At 49.9% G+C, this 19,286-nt stretch overlaps 1 protein-coding gene across 3 annotated transcripts in view; it reads right to left on the minus strand.

The window, feature by feature from the left end:
- Nucleotides 1-19,286, minus strand: part of LOC137432560 (CD109 antigen) — a 171,720-nt gene that overhangs the window by 110,324 nt on the left and 42,110 nt on the right. The window contains exon 1 of one of the 3 annotated variants that reach the window (XM_078783358.1): nucleotides 6,401-6,538. The exons of the other annotated variants lie outside the window; for them this stretch is intronic. The gene's annotated coding sequence lies outside the window, so the exon portion shown is untranslated. Of the gene's footprint in view, nucleotides 1-6,400; nucleotides 6,539-19,286 lie in introns of those variants that run through there. 3 annotated transcript variants of the gene reach the window in all.

Genomic DNA, 19,286 nt, shown 5'->3' on the forward strand with positions numbered 1-19,286 from the left:
GGGAAGAACTTCCCGACCAATATTTGATTTCCATTGTAGAAAGAATGCCACGAGTGTGTTCGGCGGTTATATCTGCAAAAGGTGGCTACTTTGCTGAGTCAAAAATTTAAATTAAATTTTGTTAAAGAAAATGATTCTATGATTTCTTTTTTATCTCCAATTGTTTATTTGTTCTATGCTTAATTTCAGAGTACATCGAGACATTAAACTGCATAAATTTCAATAAAAACTGGAAAAATGGAGGTGTTCTAAAACTCTTGACTGGTAGTATATATATTGTTGCGGATCTCAGAAACGTCGGCTCTCCCCTTATCAAGAGGGGGTTAAATCCCCTTGTCTTTTTATCTGGCTGACGCGATCCGAAGTTATCACGTTCCTTCCGGTCGGTGGTAAATAGGGTTGTTGGTCGAATTTTAGTCCTATTACCTAATTACTACCACCGACCGTAAAGCAAGGGAATAACTCCCGCCCGAATCACGGATATTGTTGGAATATTGCCGAGCGGATAGCAATCCGCGACCCGAGCTGTTAACAATGACTAACCCGATTATAGCGGTTCCGAATCGTGCCGCGTTTACCCAATGGAGAAAAGACAAGGACGATCGGATTAAGAGGAAACCAAAAAGAACAAGGAATTTATTAACAAATGTACAAAGAAGAGGAAAACAAAGGAATGTACAAGAAAGAGGAAGGAAAAGTACACAGGGCAGCCTTAGACAGTCTTATTCTATTCTCTGGACACAGGCCCGATCGCTCTCAGATTCGGTCTCAGACTTCAGACTCACGCGGGGATGCAGATGGTAGGGTGGAAGGTCCGGCGATGGCGTTCAGGCTCCGGTCCGGCTCCGGTCCTCGACCCGTACCGGGCGATGAAGGTGGACGGCAGACAGCTCCCCGCGTAGCGTAAGCGCGTGGCGGACAATTATAGTGACGGGGAAAGGTTGGTGTACTGGCGGTTACACGTAGCGCTTGTCGCACACGTCCTCCCAAAGCAGCCGCCTCAATCAAAGCTCATAACGCGAGTTCTTTAGCGCGCTCTCCAACGAGTCCTTGTCATAAGTCCTCAATCAGCCAACCTTCCAACAAGTCCTCTTTAATGCGAGCTCACTCAGGCAGTCCTCACCATCAGCCTTCTCTTGGTAAAGCGCATATACTCTCGAGTCCTCTTCATGCGAGCTCGCCCCGTAAGTCCGGTCGAAGGGCTTTGCGTGCGCGCTTTTTATAAGCCAAGCCAGCGAACGCTCTGGAAGCCCAAACCACGCCCGGTCAGGCGACCTCACCTCAGCCCTGGTTGGCTGGTGTTGGCTTACCGGCTCCGCCCTGATGGCTGGTTGACATGGCCACACCTCCATCCTGGCGCTCCGCCCCCTTTTCGGGCCTCACCTCGTGGCTTCAAGGAGCGTAACAAATTGGGAGGGCCGATGGGGCATAGACGGGAGAGCGCTTAATGGCGTCGATGAAGGGAGGCTGCAAAATGGACGAGGGGCCCACTCTTATTTGTTTGACGCAACGCAAATGCAACTATTGGGAATGGCCTTATCTAAACACAGACTATGAAATAACTGACGTCCTAAGGTGACCTACGTGTTGCTTGTGGCCTATCTATGGGGTGCAACCTTTAACCTTTAATGATATTACTTGTGTGGGTTCTCAAAACCGCAACAATATATATATATATATATATGTGTATGTGTATATAAACAGACTTGGCATTTAATATGGAATATTTTTTTTGTAGGGGTGAACTTACTTTTCAAGATGTCTTAGAACCAAAAGTTTATTGGAATTATGTTGAAATTATCATAGATTTTGTTAATGTGACCTTTAAAAGAAACAAAAACCACATTTGACATTTCGAAACAAATAAATTGATCCTTGAAAGTGATGTAAACTGATATCGAACTCAATTCATGGACAGTACTGTGTAAAACTTCTGTACGTTTTCCAGAAGTATCTCTTTATTTTGCACATTAGCCAAAAAATTTTTTAAACAAAAACAAAAGTTAAATTACGACTGGGATTACGGACAGTAAAATTACAGTTCAGTACTTCGTGTAACCCCCACGAGCATTCAGGAGAGCACGTACACGTTGAGGCATGCTGTTCACGAGATTTGCCAAGGTTTGGACAGGAATCGCTTGCCATGTGGTGACAATAGCCTGCTGCAATTCACACACAGAGGCAGGCTGGTGGTCCAAGTGGTCGATTTGACGCGTTAATTCTGCCCACAAGTTCTCTATCGGAATCATATCCGGGGACATGGCAGGCCACTCCATATGCTCTACACCACGGTCAGCAAGAAAGTGTTGGATCATGCGAGCACGATGAGGCCGTGCATTGTCATCTTGGAAGACAAAGTTTCTTTGAAAGGCTGCACAAGCAAATGGAAGCAATGTTTCTTCCAGAATGGCCCTGTACTTGAACTGGTTCAGGTTTCCATTCAGAACAACCAGGTCAGTTTTGCCCCCTGCATGAAAAGCAGCCCAAACGATCACCCCACCATCTCCAGCTTGGACTCTTGGCACTATACAATATTTGTTGTAGGCTGCATGCACTTGTCTGCGCACTCGGACGCGGCCATCTTGACGATAGACCAGAAATCTAGACTCGTCACTGAAGATCACGTGATTCCAGTGTCCTGGCTGCCATTGACGGTGCTCTGTGGCCCACTGCAATCGGCGCTGGCGGTGTTGCTTGGTCAGGCGTGGCTTTCTCAGGGGACGCCTGGCATGATAGCCTGCTTCAACCAGTCGTTGGTTGACTAGCCTTCTGGATACAGGCACATTTGTCAGTTGCTGCCACTCAGCCATAAGCCAAATAGCTGACTTGGTACAGCCATTGCAGACTAACCGGTGCAGCTGACGATCATCTCTCCTTGTGGTTCTGCGTGGACGTCCTGGCCTCAGTATTGGAGTAGGGACACCCCTCTGAGCATTTCGTTTCAGGATCTTTGACACCTGAACTTGAGTGATGCCATACTGCCGAGCAATAGCACGCTGTTTCATGCCGTAATTTCGTAAAGCCACCACTCCATGACAAACAGCATTGTCGAGTTGACGGACCATCTCCAGAGGAAGCGGCAATAACTTTTGGAGACGTGCAGCAGTTGTTTTCCACTAATACAGAAGGCAACAACCCTTGTATACCCGACTGTGAAGCCAATCATCAAATGCACCTGTCCGTACATTTTGCCACGCCACCTGTGATATAATCCTGTTGTTGACTTCTTGCTGCGACAGACAATCAGTGACATGGTTCTTTTAACAAATAAATCACCAAAGTGTAAAAGAAACTCACCAGATTGATATACTGAGTTAAGAAAGTAAACCCAAGTCAAGGAAAAAAAAATATTCCATATTAAATGCCAAGTCTGTATATATATATTTATATATATACTAGCAGAAGTACCCGGCATTGCTGGGCAGGGGAGGGGAGGGGAGGGGGAAGGGGAGGGGAGGGGAATGGGGGGGAGGGGAGGAGAGGGGGGGAGGGGAGGAGAGGGGGGGAGGGGAGGAGAGGGGGGGAGGGGAGGAGAGGGGGGGAGGGGAGAAGAGGGGGAGGAGGGGAGAAGAGGGGGGAGGGGAGGGGAGGAGAGGGGGGGAGGGGGAGGGATGGGAGGGGGAGAGGGGTGGGAGGGGGGAAGGGGAGGGGGAGGACGGAGGGGGAGGGTGGGAGGGGGGAGGTAGAGGGTGGGAGGTGGAGGGTGGGAGGTGGAGGGTGGGAGGGGGAGGGGGCAGGGGGAGGGGGAGGGGAGCGGGATGGGAGGGGGGGGAAGGGGGGAAGGGGAAGGGGTTGGGTGGAGGGGAAGGGGAAGGGGAAGGGGGAAAAGGGAGGGGGAGGGGGAAAAGGGAGTGGGGGAGGGGGAAAAGGGAGGGGGTGGGGAGGGGGAAAAGGGAGGGAGAGGGGGAAAAGGCAGGGGAGAAGGGGGGGGGTAGGGTGGAGGGGGAGGGGAGGGGGAAGGAAGGGGAGGGCCAGTCAACAATGACGTTGCAGTTCTCATGGTCGGAGAGCAGCACAACAATCGTGACATTGTCCTGCATCTTCGCAACAGCACGAAGCGGATTTTGGAGACTCACCGATCCTGTGACGCCCTCCAGTACCGGCGTTGCCGGGCGGGGGAAGGGAGACCCGTACATTCCCAACCTGTACATTCGCCCTCTCGACTCAAGCTCACTCGGACAAAAGTCTCGCACAAATTACACCGTGAAGGCCCAATGGCCATGTCTATGCCACAAATCAAGTACGTGAGCGAGTCGGGCGCACTGAATTGAAAATATATAGAACGCTCATACTCCGTGAAAAGTGAAGCCGCCGTGTCGCCATCTTGGTTAGCATGACTCGACCAACTCGCTTCGCGGATCTTGTTTGTTTTGAACGTGTGAATTACGTGCGAACGCGCAACTGTGAGTTTATAGCGGCAAGGAACATCACGTGATCGCTCTGAGCGAATCAGCGCGCTGCTCTGCCACCTGCTCAGATTCCATGTATAATATTCCTCGCTGAAATGCGCTGAGGTAAATATGAATACAAAATATGGATCATCAAATATTTTGAGGTAGGCCATGTTCTTCCCAGACTCAATGGCCATGTCTATGCAAAATATCAAGCACGTGAGTCTCTCCGTTTAGGAGTCTATCGGTAACATTACACACACACACAGACACAAACTGTGTTTTATATATATTGTTACGGCCCGCGGTTAAGGTGTTGTGTTTGCCGAGCGGATGGCCCCGCGGTCGTACAGTTACCCCGATTAGCCCGATTCCCGAACGTTGGCCGGATCGCGCCACAGATATTCAATTTGGAAACCTCTAAAGCGACCGAATGTAAAGAGGAAGAAGAAGATGTACAGAAGAGTAACGGGATTTATTATTTACACACACAAGCAAAAGGAGCAGTCAAAGTTATATACAGGGAACATGGAAAAAGCAGGTGACACAGTGAAAATACTAGCTTATACAAACTTAATTAAATACCCAGGACAGAACAAACAGAACAAACTCACGTACACAAGAAGGATGGAATGGCAGGAATGAATGCTGGAAGGAGGAATGGGAAGGTTCAGCTGGGGCAGATGGTTCGGGCTTGATCCCGCACGGGACGTCGGCTGGACCTCGACGACCACCGATGCCACCGCTATCTGGTTCCCGCGGGGTAACGGGTTGAAGCTGCCTGGTGGAGTCAACGCTGCTTGTGGAGCCAAAGCTGCTTCTCTGGCTCACCTCAGGATGCATCTGCCATCTCTGGCGCAACTGCTTGTAATTGACCTTGAACCTTCTCTCTCTTCAAAGCTCATCTGGATCTTCTTACGCAGTACCTTGCGCGCGCGCTTTTATAACGCCTCCGGCGATCAAGACGCCAGCCTTCAGGACACGCCCATCGGTGTGCTCACCTCGGCCCTGGTTGGTCGCGCGACCCTCTGGCTCCGCCCTTGATGACGGCGGGCGGGCACGCCTTTCTTCCCCGACCCGAGCACATGTTCAATGGTGGTTTTGGAGGGGACGTAATATTGGCAATCGAGGCTTGGCCATGACGAAAGGGGAAATGGAGGTTTTGGGAATGGGAATGAAGAATGAAGGGAATCTATCTTATTTCACTTGGTGCAATGGAGTGTCATTTTAATGGAAGACAACGCCTTAACCTAATACACAGAATAAGGAAATAAACTACTGAACAGGGATATTATAGTGTCCTTCATGTATGCTTTATGGAACTAACTGCAGGAACGCCCTTTGACCTTTATACACACTGGAGCAAAGAGGGCTCAGAATAAAGCAATAATAACAACACAATAAAAAAAACTCAATCCTCATATCCGCAACACTGCACCCTCCTCCTCTTAGGCACGTCCCGGGCCTATAACTTTAATTTAGTGTGACACGTAGGTGTAGTTCCCTCTACTTTTAACCTGACCCTGAGTGCAACAGTTTTAAAACATAAATAAATATGTCCCGCTGCTCCATTGCACCCTACCTAACAGACCCACGCCCACAGCTAACCGAATTGCGGAATGGTCTTAAAACTATACATTGACAGTGGGGAGCATTATTTACAATGGCTCTGCTTTTATTTACAAAACTAACCCAGGACCTGTGATTGTTCTTTCTGGGGGGAGACAGTCTGCTCTGCATCGACGCACCATGAAAGCACCCAAAACGCACCAACACACCCTCAAGCACCAATCGGTGCACAGTCATCATTGTTCAATAAAATAAAAACAACAAACAAACCCCTAACCCCGCAGGTGGTCTCTTGCTCTTCGGCTCCCTCTGCTGGCTATTACTATTTTCCTGATGTTGTCATCTTCCTTTGCTGGCGGCCTATTTGTAATAAAACTTGCACAAAACATGTCCATTTGTATTTATTTATGGCCCACAGGGGCCGACTATGTATGGTTCACCTGTGGGGCATCGGTGCCCTGTGGCCAAGGTCCGCCAGCAAGATTTCAGGCCTTCATGGCCGGTTCCAGCAGAGGGGCCATGCCCCAACCCATGTGGTCCATAATGTGGTGCATCTATGCAGACAGCTGGTTCTGGGAGTTCCGGGCGCACAATGGCGGACTCACGCACGCTCCCCTCGGCGCCCAGTGGCGCTCAGGTCCTCATGTGGGAGACAAAAGGGGGAGAAGACAGATGAGCGAGGGGTAAGGTCTCAAGGGTACACATCAATCAAGGCAATGCAAGGTGAAGTGCGTACGGAGAGCGAAGTGAGAAAGCTCGTCCCTACCGCACGTCACCCCCCCTGTCACCTACACTACCCTTGCCCCTACCCCATATTTACAAAAATCTACACATTTACAAATTCGTCACAACTGTCACGTCTTCCCCATATTTCTTCTCTTCCAAATTCGTCACCACAATCCCTCTAACCAAAATTTGCCATCACCAATTCATCATCAATCCTCATAAGGAGGAAGAGATGGAACATCAAGCACAATGTCACACCCACGTCATGATGCGTCTCACAATCCAAACATTTGCACAATAAAAATAACAAAACATGGCATGGTGTGGAGGTACGTCATCTCAGGTGAGTGGATGCAGATGGTGCGAGGAGACCTCAATCCTAACTATCCTCTAAATGACATTAACACACTTTACACTACCCGGGGTCTTTCCCTGCCAATCCATTGGCCATCTTACACTATGGGTTCTAAAAACCAATTCCCATTGACCAAACTGTGGTGCTTCTCAATTTGGGGTCTCACTCCCCCGATTCATCTCCCGGTGCCCTTGCACAATTTCTGGGCTGAGACGTGTCGCTCTCCCAGCAGGTCTACCCACCTGCACACCTCCACCACTGTAGTTGCCACCCGAGCTTACCTGCTCCTTACCTAACCTATCTAACTGGGGAAGGCCCCTCCTGGCTCTGTCACCCCTCGGTGCCCTCTGGCACTGGGCTACCCGGGTCCGTCCTCCGGATCCTCGGGCCCCATCCACAACAACTCTACCGGCTCCCAGAGCCCACCTGCGGCCTCACCTGGCCGACATCCTCACAGTGGTGGAGTGCCCAAACCAACTACACACACTAACAGGCTACACGCCCAGCCATTTCCACAACACTAATGCACCCATCCAAATACCATTCTTTCACCCGCACCACAGATGCCAACATCCAACCACAATTTACCTGTACCCTCTACCTAACACTTACACTACCCTCCCCGGGTATTTGTGATGGGGGTCCATCCTTCCCCCATTCACACCTTCGCACCATCCACTCCACTCCATAGTTTCCACCATACTCACTCCACGACCATCCATTCCAATACTCCATATATTCCACACTCCATGTATTCCACACTCCATGTATTCCACACTCCATGTATTCCACACTCCATGTATTCCACACTCCATGTATTCCACACACCATGTATTTCACACAACCATTCTCCATACACCTGTTGTTGCACACCTGTGCAATCTTACCTGGTGCCACCTGCACCCTCCTTCCTTCCTGGACCATTCGGTCAATACAACTCACATCACTATCACTCACTCACACACTGCTCCATCCACCTGTCCAGTTGCACACCTGTGCAATCACACCTGTTCCTCACACACTTTTCACAATACACTTCTATACACCTCCAACACTCACACGGCATCATCTAATCTACCTGTTGCCCTGCTAACTTAGTGCTCCCCGTCTTCCCTTTAAACTAAGCACATACCACGTCATTATCATCCACTCTAATCTGCCTGCGTCCCCACTACAGGTATCAGTCACTACCTAACCTTAACTTTACCTAAGGTCATCTTCTAGGTCCCTACCATTATATCCTAACCCTCCCGGGCTAGTTTTTACTGCCAAACCCCATAAAACAAGTGCTCCTTTGCCCCCGCTGTGAGGGATGGCAGAGTTGCCATCCCACCACATCGGGCATCTCTCACTACCATCCCCCCAGTCCTCTGACACTACGAGCCCCCGTCGCAAGAGGTACTGGGTCCTGCCTCGGCATCTAGAGCCGAGGCGATCCATGAGGGCGCCTGCTCGCCGGCATAAGGTCTTATCCGGTCGGCATGGACGATCCGAGGGGGGGCCCGTGGCCCCATTTTGATCTTAACGACCACGTCACAGACTTGCGACAGGACGACCCCCGGGCCTTGCCAGGGGGAGGTGAGTTTTGGGCACCTGCCCTTCCGCCTCCGGGGATTAAAGAACCAAATCTTCATCCCCGGAGCGTATTGACTCCCCTGGCTCCGGTCGTCGTACCTGCGCTTCATCTTGGCCCCCGCCAGATGGAGCTGGCGGCGGGCGAAGGCATGGACCCGCTCCATGCCTTCCTCCAAGTGACGTGCGTAACCCTCCCTCTGCGGTGTATCCATGGTGTCTGGCACGGGACCGCATAGCAAGTCGGCGGGAGCCCGTAACTCCCGCCCATACATAAGCAACGCTGGACTGCATGCGGTGGCCCCGTGCTGGCTAGTTCGGTAGGCCATCAACAGGTACGGGAGATGTTCGTCCCAGTCATCCTGACGGGTGGTGGTGAACAATGCCAGTTGTTGGATCAATGTTCTGTTGAATCTTTCCACCATCCCGTCAGATTGTGGCCGCAAGGGCGTGGTTCTGGTTTTCCGAATTGACAGGAGTCTGCACACATCTTTTAATAATTGGCTCTCAAAATTTCGTCCCTGATCGGTGTGCAGCTCCTGTGGAATCCTGTGCCGACATACAAATCCTTCCACGAAGGCCTGTGCTACCACCCCTGCTTCTTGGTTGGGGAGGGCATAGGCCTCCGGCCACTTGGTGAAATAGTCCATTACAACGAGGATATACTTATTACCTTGGCGGGTGCGGGGCAGCGGTCCTAGAATATCCATAGCCACCCGCTCAAGGGGGGCCCCCACCTGGTGTAATTGAAGGGGGGCCCTCATCCTCCGTGCTGGTCCCTTTTTGGCAGAACAGGCGTCGCATCTCCGACACCAGTCCTGTATGTCGCGCCCCATATTCACCCAATAGAACCTCCGGCGGACCCGAGATATTGTCTTTGTCCTGCCCAAATGGCCGCCGGAGAGGGTACCATGCACCTGTTGTAAGATGACGTTCTTGAATTTGTCAGGGACTATCACCAGCCAGGAAGTTCTATCAGAGGGAACCTCCACCCACTTGCGATATAAGATGTTGCCTTTCAACTCCAGGGTCTGCCACTGAGCCCAATACGCCTTTGTTTGCGCCCCGAGGGGGGTGACCTCTTCCCCCTTTGGTCTTTGCCCCAATTTGACCCATTGGAACACCGGCCCCAGAACAGGATCCTCCTGCTGGGCCGTGCTTCAAGCCAACTCTCCAAATTCCTCGTCCGCGGTTAGTGGCAAAATTGGCCCTCTCACCCGGGTTGCCCGGACGACGAGAATCGGGGCAGAATCGCCCAATTGCTCCCTCTCCTCGTGTCTCGCACAAAATTTGCAGTTTTCCCCCAGACAAGGACGCCGAGAGAGTGCGTCTGCATTACCATGGGCCTTCCCGGCCCTATGGGTCACATTAAAATCGTACTGCTGCAACTTTTCCAACCACCTTGCAATTTGGCCCTCCGGTTCCTTGAACCGAAGGAGCCATTGCAAGTAGGAATGGTCAGTTCGAACCGAAAATTTCCGCCCGTACAGGTATGGGTGGAAATGGTTCATGGCAGCCAGCATAGCCAATAACTTTTTGCGAGTGACACAATAATTTCGCTCGGGCCTACTTAAGGCCCGACTATAATAACCAATCACTCTCTCCACGCCCTCCTGTGTCTGAGACAAAACTGCGCCCAATCCTTCCTGGCTCGCATCTGTGTCCAGGGTAAATGTCCCGTTACTAGTGGGGTAAGCGAGAAGGGGTGCGGATGTTAGACACCCCTTCAATTTTTGGAAGGCCTCGTGGCACTCCCGTGTCCAATTAAATCGCGTCCCCTTCTCCGTAAGCCGGTGGAGGGGACAGGCCAACTCCGCAAATTTCGCCACAAAGCGCCGGTAGTAGGAGCAGAGTCCCAAAAATCCCTGCACCTCCTTGATGGTACGTGGTGCGGGCCACTCCTCTACCGCTTTAATTTTGTTTGGGTCCGTTTTTACCTCCTCGCGGCCGATAACGTGACCTAGATAGGCCACCTCTCTTGCAAACAAAGTGCACTTGCTCGGGTTCAGCTTCAACCCTGCCTGTCTGAGGCACCCGAACACCTGGTCCAAATTAGCTACCGCCTGGGGGAAGGTCTTGGCATGTACCAGGACGTCATCCAGGTATACCAGGCATGATTGCCATGGCATGCCGCCTAGCACATGCTCCATTAATCGCTCAAAGGTGGCGGGGGCGTTACACAAACCAAACGGCATCACAGTGAACTGATACAGCCCCTTACCTGTGGAAAATGCCGTTTTCTCCTTCCCTGTCCGATCCATCTCCACCTGCCAATACCCACTCTTGAGGTCCAAAGTCATGAACCAATTTGAGCCCGCAACGGCATCGAGGGTGTCATCAATCCTTGGCAGGGGATATGAGTCCTTGAGTGTCACGTTGTTTAGCTGGCGATAGTCCACGCAGAACCGCGTGGTCCCATCTTTCTTTTTGACCAGCACAACAGGTGACATCCAAGGACTTCCCGAGGGCTCGATCACGCCTGCGTCGAGCATTTTTTCAACCTGCTCGTCAGCTTCCGCCCTCTTGCTCCAAGGGAGCCGTCGGGCGGCCTGACGAATAGGCCGGGCCTCACCGGTGTGGATCTGATGTTTCACCAGGCCCGTACGTCCAATATCCTCGGTGGACAAGGAGAAGAGGTCCAAATGGGACCCAACCAGTTTGTGTAAGGCCTCCCTCTGGGTACCTCCCAACTCTATGCTACTCCGATTTACCATCTCGCAAATGGGATCGGGCAAATTCCTAGAACTTATTGAAGGCTCCCCCTGGGGCCGGCTCGGCTGGATGTTCTCGCCCCTCACTGACGCGACTTCTCTAACTGGGGTGCAGCCAGCTACCTTCGTGCCCCTCACTATAGTGCGTGGTTCGGTGCTCATATTAATTACCCGGACGGCCACTACCGGCCCGTCCGTTTTTACAAGGGTGCGGCCCACGATTAAACCAGGTATGGATCGCGCTGCCACCAGTTCGACCAGGCCGCAGGACTCCTGCCATGTCGGGCGAGCTGACCATCGGGCCGGCACTGTGGCCTCGGCCCCCGGAGGGATGGTCACGGCCTCAGGAGCCTCCAGCTTCACCCTCTCGGCCGTGCTCACCCCCTCCAATGGTAGCTCTTCCACTCCCCATTGCAGGATCCCCCGGCTCAAGTCGATTTTACAACCGCTGGCAGTCAACAAATCCAACCCTATTAAGCACGGGTCGCACACCTCCGCCACCCAAACCTCTATCTCTTGCTTTACCGATCCCAACTTGAGGGTCACAAAACCACGCCCTATGATCGGAGCCGTTGCCCCGGTAGCCAGCTGCAAACTATGATTTTCCAGACGCTGGATTTTACCCCAGCCGTCTGCACTCGAATTAAGGACCACGGGGCTGATGATCGTGGCGCTGGCTCCCGTGTCCACCACGGCGTCGACCCCCACGCCGGCAATTTTGCACCGAATTGTCAAACTACCTGTTCCAATTTGGCCACAATGAATGACCTGTCGCGTCAACGAGGGCTTCTCTCCATCCCCTACTGCCGAACACCGCCCTGCATGCCCGGCACGTTCTAGTTTCCCGGGCCCTGGCGGGGGGGTGTCTGAGGTCGGCTAGGCCGATCGATACGGGGCGGAGTTGAGGGCATCGGTTGGCGGGGAACGTCCCGGCGCGGAGCTCGACACTCCCACGCACGGTGACCTATCCGAGCACAATTATAGCACCTCACCTGGTAAGGTGCTTGCCTCCGGTATTCCAAATTTCCCCCCCTGTATGTCCGAATTGGGGTACTCTGTCGGGGACTACCGGGTGCCACCACTGGAGCCGCCTGCCATGGTCCAGGTCCCGCTAGACGCCGATCCACCAGCCTCCGAACCATGCTCTCCAGGTCAGGGCCCCCGTCAGTAGTAGGGTGGCTTAGCAAAATTACCGTTACACGGTGGACAAAATCACCAAATTTGGCATGAACACTCCTAATGACCTATTAATCAATATTAGCCGAGGAGCCCTCACGAATTTTTACGCGTATTCGTGTAAAACCAAAAAATCCAAAATGGCCACCATCCAGTAATTAAAAGCACATTTCCCGGGTTATATAAGTCATGGATAGCAAAAATTGGTATCAAAATATAAATTTTTAGGACACTGAATGTGTATTTTGATATTACAATATCACCAGTAAATTTAAAGGGACATTCAGTGATTTCATGTGAAGGGCGCCCTCAATGTTAGGGGGGGGGGGGGGAAGCTTTTGGCTTGAATACATTGCTTATAACTCCAGGTCATCAATTATTGCGAATGATAAGCTGTAAACATTGTACCCTGGAAATACAACATTATCATTAGGAGTGCAAAATATCGAGCCCAAGAATTGGGCGTGTCGCTTATTGGATGTCACGCCTACCATTACAATCAGTATCCACTATAAACCAATGAGAGGTTTAGATCAAGACTTAATCTAAACCTCTCATTGGTTTATAGTGGATACTGATTGTAATGGTAGGCGTGACATCCAATAAGCGACACGCCCAATTCTTGGGCTCGATATTTTGCACTCCTAATGGTTATCCTTTCTGGTCGGATCCAGCTTGGACTAGACTATTAAGTACATATGTACACCTGATATAGGCTGCACATTAATCAAAACAAAACACTGAAACAAAAAAAAGCCGACTTGGAGGTACATGTAAGCAAAGTATGTCATTTGTTTTTGAAAAAATGAGGATGCCCCCAAAAGTCTCTGGTACTGCATATTGATATAGCTTTATATATTACAATACTCCTGGTCTAAAAAAAACCTCCCAGTCCCACTTGGGATGAGGGGAATTTGTAGCCACACAATCATGAAACTTATAACCACTACATGATATAATTGACCTCAGTCATCAACTTTTAAAGAAAATAATTTTAAAAAATTGAGTGTACAAGTACTTTGGTCATTCAGTAGTGAGCATGGGGGATTTCTGTTGAACAAAAGTATATTATAATGTTCAGTGTGCAATGTGCAAATCCTTACTTTCTCAGTAATCTAGACATCTGCAATGTTCTTATTTACTTGTCTATTTAATACATGGGCAAACACAACGTTTTGAGCAGACAAGATTGGCATTGCCACATTTGCATGTGGTACAGTCTCCTTTGCAACCACATTTGATTAGTTCTCTGCATGCTCTGGAAACCTCTGGCATTGATATCCAAACTGGTACCCATACATCTGACACCTTGGTCCATGCAAATGTCTGTGGAGAAGGAACCACTTGCTGTGTCTGTGTGCTGGTTGTCCAGATTCCGGCTTGGTACAATGCCCGCCGGGCATGTTGAAGAAGAGCATCCTGTGTGGGTGGTATTCTGTCCATTGATCGATTCTTCTGGCAGAAGAGTTCCTGTCTTGCTTCATTGACGGAGCTCAAGGGACTTGTTCTATCATACAAGATGATGATTAGTCTCTCGATCTTCTGGAAGTGATCAGCGTCTGTATAAAGAAGCTCAAAGGGGTGACGAGCCAGATACACAAATGTTTCTGTGATGTCTTCATAGGCTTGCCAAGCCTGCCAGGCTGACTTCTTGACCTTACCTTGGAAGGCTGATGTGGTATCACATCCAGAAAGGGCATGAAATACTGGTAGAGCTTGTGATCTTGTTTCCCCAAGTCTGTCACATATGGCATTGATACTGTAAAATCTGTAATTCTTACCCATTCCAAAGGCAACCCAGATGTCTACCAATGGCTGAGTGACCATGAGATCATAAAATGTACCAATAAGTATGACTACAACGTCTGTGTCAACAGTGCGCACTTTAATAGTCTTCATATCTTGCTCTAGTGCATGCACGATGTGCACTATGACCCTCGTATCTGCTTCCTCATGGTTGCAGTTCAGCATGGCGTTGATGGTGCCTGTGGATACTACAGATTCACCTGATGTGATGTACACGGATTTGCCTGATGGAAAGGTAAACTCGGCAACCTTGGACGTCAGAAAGGCAAATAGCTCCTGTTTGTTTTTTGGATCACGGAGGAAGTCCATCCAATTGCCTGGAAGCTTGGTTTGGCCGGACACTTTTCTGCGCACACCCTTTCCTCTCTTTTCCCGGGTTGATTCCTTCAAACTGTCTGGAATGTATGTGTCCCACACAACATCCAACCTTGTGGCATTCTGTAGCTGCTTCACCAGGTAGGGGATGAACACCTTGTCTGCATACTCAATGAACGTGCTGACTGCAGTAGTCGGCAGACAGTGCACAATGACAGCACCATCCAGTACAATGCAGTCATAGGTTGAAGGTGGCTCAGGCTGCTCGGGCTGCTCAATACATTTCAGTAGATCGGACTTTGTGTTTGGTAAATGCAGCTTACCAAAGTCTGAGAGAGAAGGTGGAAAGGGTTGTATCTCATGGGCAAAGAATTCCTTCAGGTCACCCTCGCGACTTTGCATGGCAATGTACAACTGGCCAAAAAGTGCCACATTGTTCTGGAGCACTTTGATCTTCTTCCCCTGCTTTGTCGGGGCCTTGGGTTTAGGTCTCTTGAAGAGAGCCAGTGAGTTCTTCTTGATTGGGTCATGTATAGAGCAGCTGCGATCTTCAAGTACACTCTTGACATACTCCTGATACTGCTTTATGCCTGTGTCTTCCAATGTGCGTAGTGCGGATACTACAGACTCATCCATGCAATTGCGACTGTCGAGTGTCACTAGCTCTTCAAAATCATCAAGGAAGGGGTTTCCCATTCTGTTGAAGGTTTCAGAAAGATTGTTTACTTCCTTCTGAAATGTTTTTTGTGATGCAAGGCCCTGTTCATGGTTCCGAAAATCTGGGTCATCATTGGGAAAGTATTCTTCCTCAAACTGTGTTTGCAATCTGGCCAACTCGGGACCTGTTAACATCCAGCGTCTAAATGCGACAGGGTTTCCTGTGAGTCCAATACAACCACCAGAGCCTTTGACTTTCGCGTTCTCCTGTTCATGAGCTTGGTCAAATGGGATAGTAGAGAATATTTTGCTGGTTTTAGAAAGGACCCAGTGGCATTGTTTCTCAAACTCTGTGTTGATTGTGTTGATTATTTTGCATAGGCCATTATTTATAGGAGTGTTTAAGCTTGTCTAATTATGCTGATTGTTACCAAATGTACATAAACACATACTTCTGTTTAGCTAAAAAAACCTGACTTGATCACTGAAGTTCTGTAATTAAAGATAATAACTTGAAAAGTTGCTTACTTACCATAAAATATGTAGATTGTTAACAAAGGAGGCCAGAAAACCTTCCACCAATACATGTGCTTAGCAGTATAGTAAAGACAGCCTGTAGTCACAATGTCGCCGTCTAAATTAGGTATATAACTACGGATACCCACAAGGGTCACATTAAGGTTGGTTAGGATAAAAGCATAATTAAAACATTCACATTATTTCCATGTTCAAACCCTTGTCTCAAGAACGCACTATCTTGAGAAACAATAGTTTAGATCACTTTTAAATTCAATTAGTTTGGATGTTGCAGTCAATATTATGTAGTTTGATTTCTTTGATCTTTAGACCTACGGGAAATAAACAACCATGTTGTCCATATGTGGTAGGTTATTTGTGTATCTTTTTTAAAAATAGGGCTTCAATAAAAATATTCTGGTATAATATAATCATACTTTGGTACAATTTAGCCATCGTATGACCGCTAAAAACCAAGGAAATTGCTATTTCAGCATAAATGGCGGCCATTTTGGATTTTTATGTTTTACTTTAATATTTCAGGAGGGTGACCGAACATGTTGAGGACATGGTTCTGATATTTAAGTAATATTTTGATACAATTTGGCTTTCCTCTAACAACTACAACCCAAGAAAATTGGTATTTTATCATGAACGGCAGCCATCTTGGATTTGTTTGTGTTACCATGGTTACGTACATATTTCGAGAGGGCTCCTCGGCTAAAATCAACTGATATACCCTAAGGAAGCCTCACACCAAAAATGGCGCTTTTGTCCGCCCGGTAACGGTAATCTTGAAAATTGACCCCAAGCCACCCCGCTACGGGGGCCGGCCCCACTGGGGGGGGCGACCCCCACCACGGGCCCCACCTGACGCACCGCCACTGCGTGGCGCTCGCCTCCCCGGGCCAGGGGCCTCGCTGCTTCCCAACGGGCTGCAGCGTCGGCCGCCTGACTCATGGTCTGCGGGCGCCACATGGCGAGCTGTTGTCGGAGCTCCAGATCCGGGAGGGCCTGGATAAAGTGATCCAGCGCCAGGCTTTCCTGGGAACTCGCCGCCATGTCCGCGTGTGCAATCCCTACCGCGCGGCGAATATCGTGAGCAAGTTCCCCGATGGTCTCCTGGGGCTTGCGTTTACGCTGCGCAAGTTGAGCTTTAACAAGCTCGCTTTGCTGCTCGATACCAAAACGATTAATTAAAGCTGCACGGAGACCTGACAAGGTGAGAGCACCCGGTGGTAAAGCTGTCAGCACCTCCGCCGCCGCACCGCGCAGTGCCCCTACCAGGTGTACTCCACCTTCGTCCGGATTCCAACCGTTGCCTTTACACACGTACTCAAACTGCGCCAGGTACGCCCTCAAATCACTCTTGCCGTCATACGGCGCGAGTGGGACCTTGTGGGCGCCCGAAGGTCGGACCCCGCGCGTCACTCCTTGCGGGATCAACGCGGGACCAAACCATTCGGGCTCCCACAGTACGCTATTCCCGGGGGGCTCCCGCGCATCCCCCGTCCCTCCAAACACTACCCCTCCTGGTGTCGATGCCTGGGCCGCCCTTCCGCAACCCGCTACCCACTCCATACCCACACACCCTTGCTCACCAGCACCCCCCTCACTCCCCATAGCCAGACCTCCTTGCACACCTCCTCTGTCCATACACTCCGGACCAGTCATACATCTCACCATTGGTCCCTCACCTCCGCACCTCCTCTGCCACCTGCAAACTCCTTATTTGGTTAGTGAGCACATCATCACGATTCGAGCACAGACCTTGTACCAATTCCATTACCTCCTCCTTTATCTTCTTTTTAGTTTCCCTTCGTCTCTTCTTAATTTCACTCACCCCTTCTTCCACCTCCTCTAATTTTTCCTTTACCTCCTTCATCTCCCGGTGCGCCCCCTCTATCTCTTCCTCTAACACCACTTTAACCGTTTCTATGTGCGTCCTCACCTCTCGGTCCTTCGTCTCCATTACTTCTGTCACCTCTTCCAACTTCTTCGTCAACCCCTCATGTACCATCTGACATTCCTTCTGTGTCGCTATTAATTCATTTTTAATGTCTTTTTGTGTCGCTTTTAATCCCCCGATTATTGCAGTGTTCTTTTCCACTTGGTCTACAAGTTCCTTTTGTCCCACTGTCAGCTGTTCTACTCCCCTCGTCAGACCCTCTATTCCCCCTTGTAACCTCGCCGTATTATTTCTCACCTCTTTCTCCATATGCTTTTCACCTCGCTTTACCTCCTCGCGTACCCCCGAGACCTCCTCAATTACACCTCGTCGTATCTCCTCTTTCATCTCCTCCCTCTCTTTTGTAGATGCCACCCTCATCTGTCCCAATTCATCCCTCTGAGCATCCAATTTGGTTTCTACCCCGATTTTCACCTCCTCTATTTGCTCTCCCATTTGCTTAATTTCTCGGGCAGATTGCTCCCCTATTTCCCGCAATTTGTTTTCCATCTTGTTTTCTAACCCCTCTAACCCATTTTTCACCCCCTCTATCTGATTCTCCTGGGCAGCCATTCTATTTTCCACCCCCTTTAACCCATGTTTCACCCCTTCTATCCCATTGTCTAACCCCTCAAATTTCTTGTCTAACCCCTCAAATTTCTTGTCTAACCCCTCAAATTTCTTGTCTAACCCCTTTAAATTGTTGTCTAACCCCTCAAATTTCTTGTCTAACCCCTCAACGGTACCCCTCGCTTCATCCCTCATTTGGCCCTCTAATCGCTCCCTGTTCTCTTCCATTTTGGCTTCTAGCCCCATATTCGCCATTAGTATGGCTGCATTAATCTGCGCCATGAGGTCCCGCACATCAATTCCCCCTATTTGCGCAGCGGGCGCGGCTACCCCGCGCTCGTGCGAGCTGCCACTTTGTGCGTCTGATACCACCTGCGCGAGAGCGCCATTTTGCGCGCTTGAAACCTCCTCAACCACATTGCCAATGTTCTCCTCCTCTCTTTCCTCCACATACATTTCCCCGAGGTCCTGGGTCGATTCTACCCCGTCTATCTCTCCCACCGACATCCCGTCGCCTTGACCAGCCATGGCGCAATTTCAAAATTCGGGTTTTGTAAAACAAAACAAATTTCGGCCGCTCCAAATTTTGACCAAATTTTTTTCTAGATGTTTTTTTTTAAAATTTGGTTCGGGCCTCGTATCTCACACCCAGACACCAATTGTTACGGCCCGCGGTTAAGGTGTTGTGTTTGCTGAGCGGATGGCCCTGCGGTCGTACAGTTACCCCGATTATCCCGATTCCCGAACGTTGGCCGGATCGCGCCACAGATATTCAATTTGGAAACCTCGAAAGCGACCGAATGTAAAGAGGAAGAAGAAGACGTACAGAAGAGTAACGGGATTTATTATTTACACACACAAGCAAAAGGAGCAGTCAAAGTTATATACAGGGAACATGGAAAAAGCAGGTGACACAGTGAAAATACTAGCTTATACAAACTTAATTAAATACCCAGGACAGAACAAACAGAACA

This window comes from Myxine glutinosa, chromosome 8, assembly GCF_964187855.1.
Source record: "Myxine glutinosa chromosome 8, kmMyxGlut1.1, whole genome shotgun sequence".
Classification (NCBI taxonomy): Eukaryota; Metazoa; Chordata; class Myxini; order Myxiniformes; family Myxinidae; genus Myxine; species Myxine glutinosa.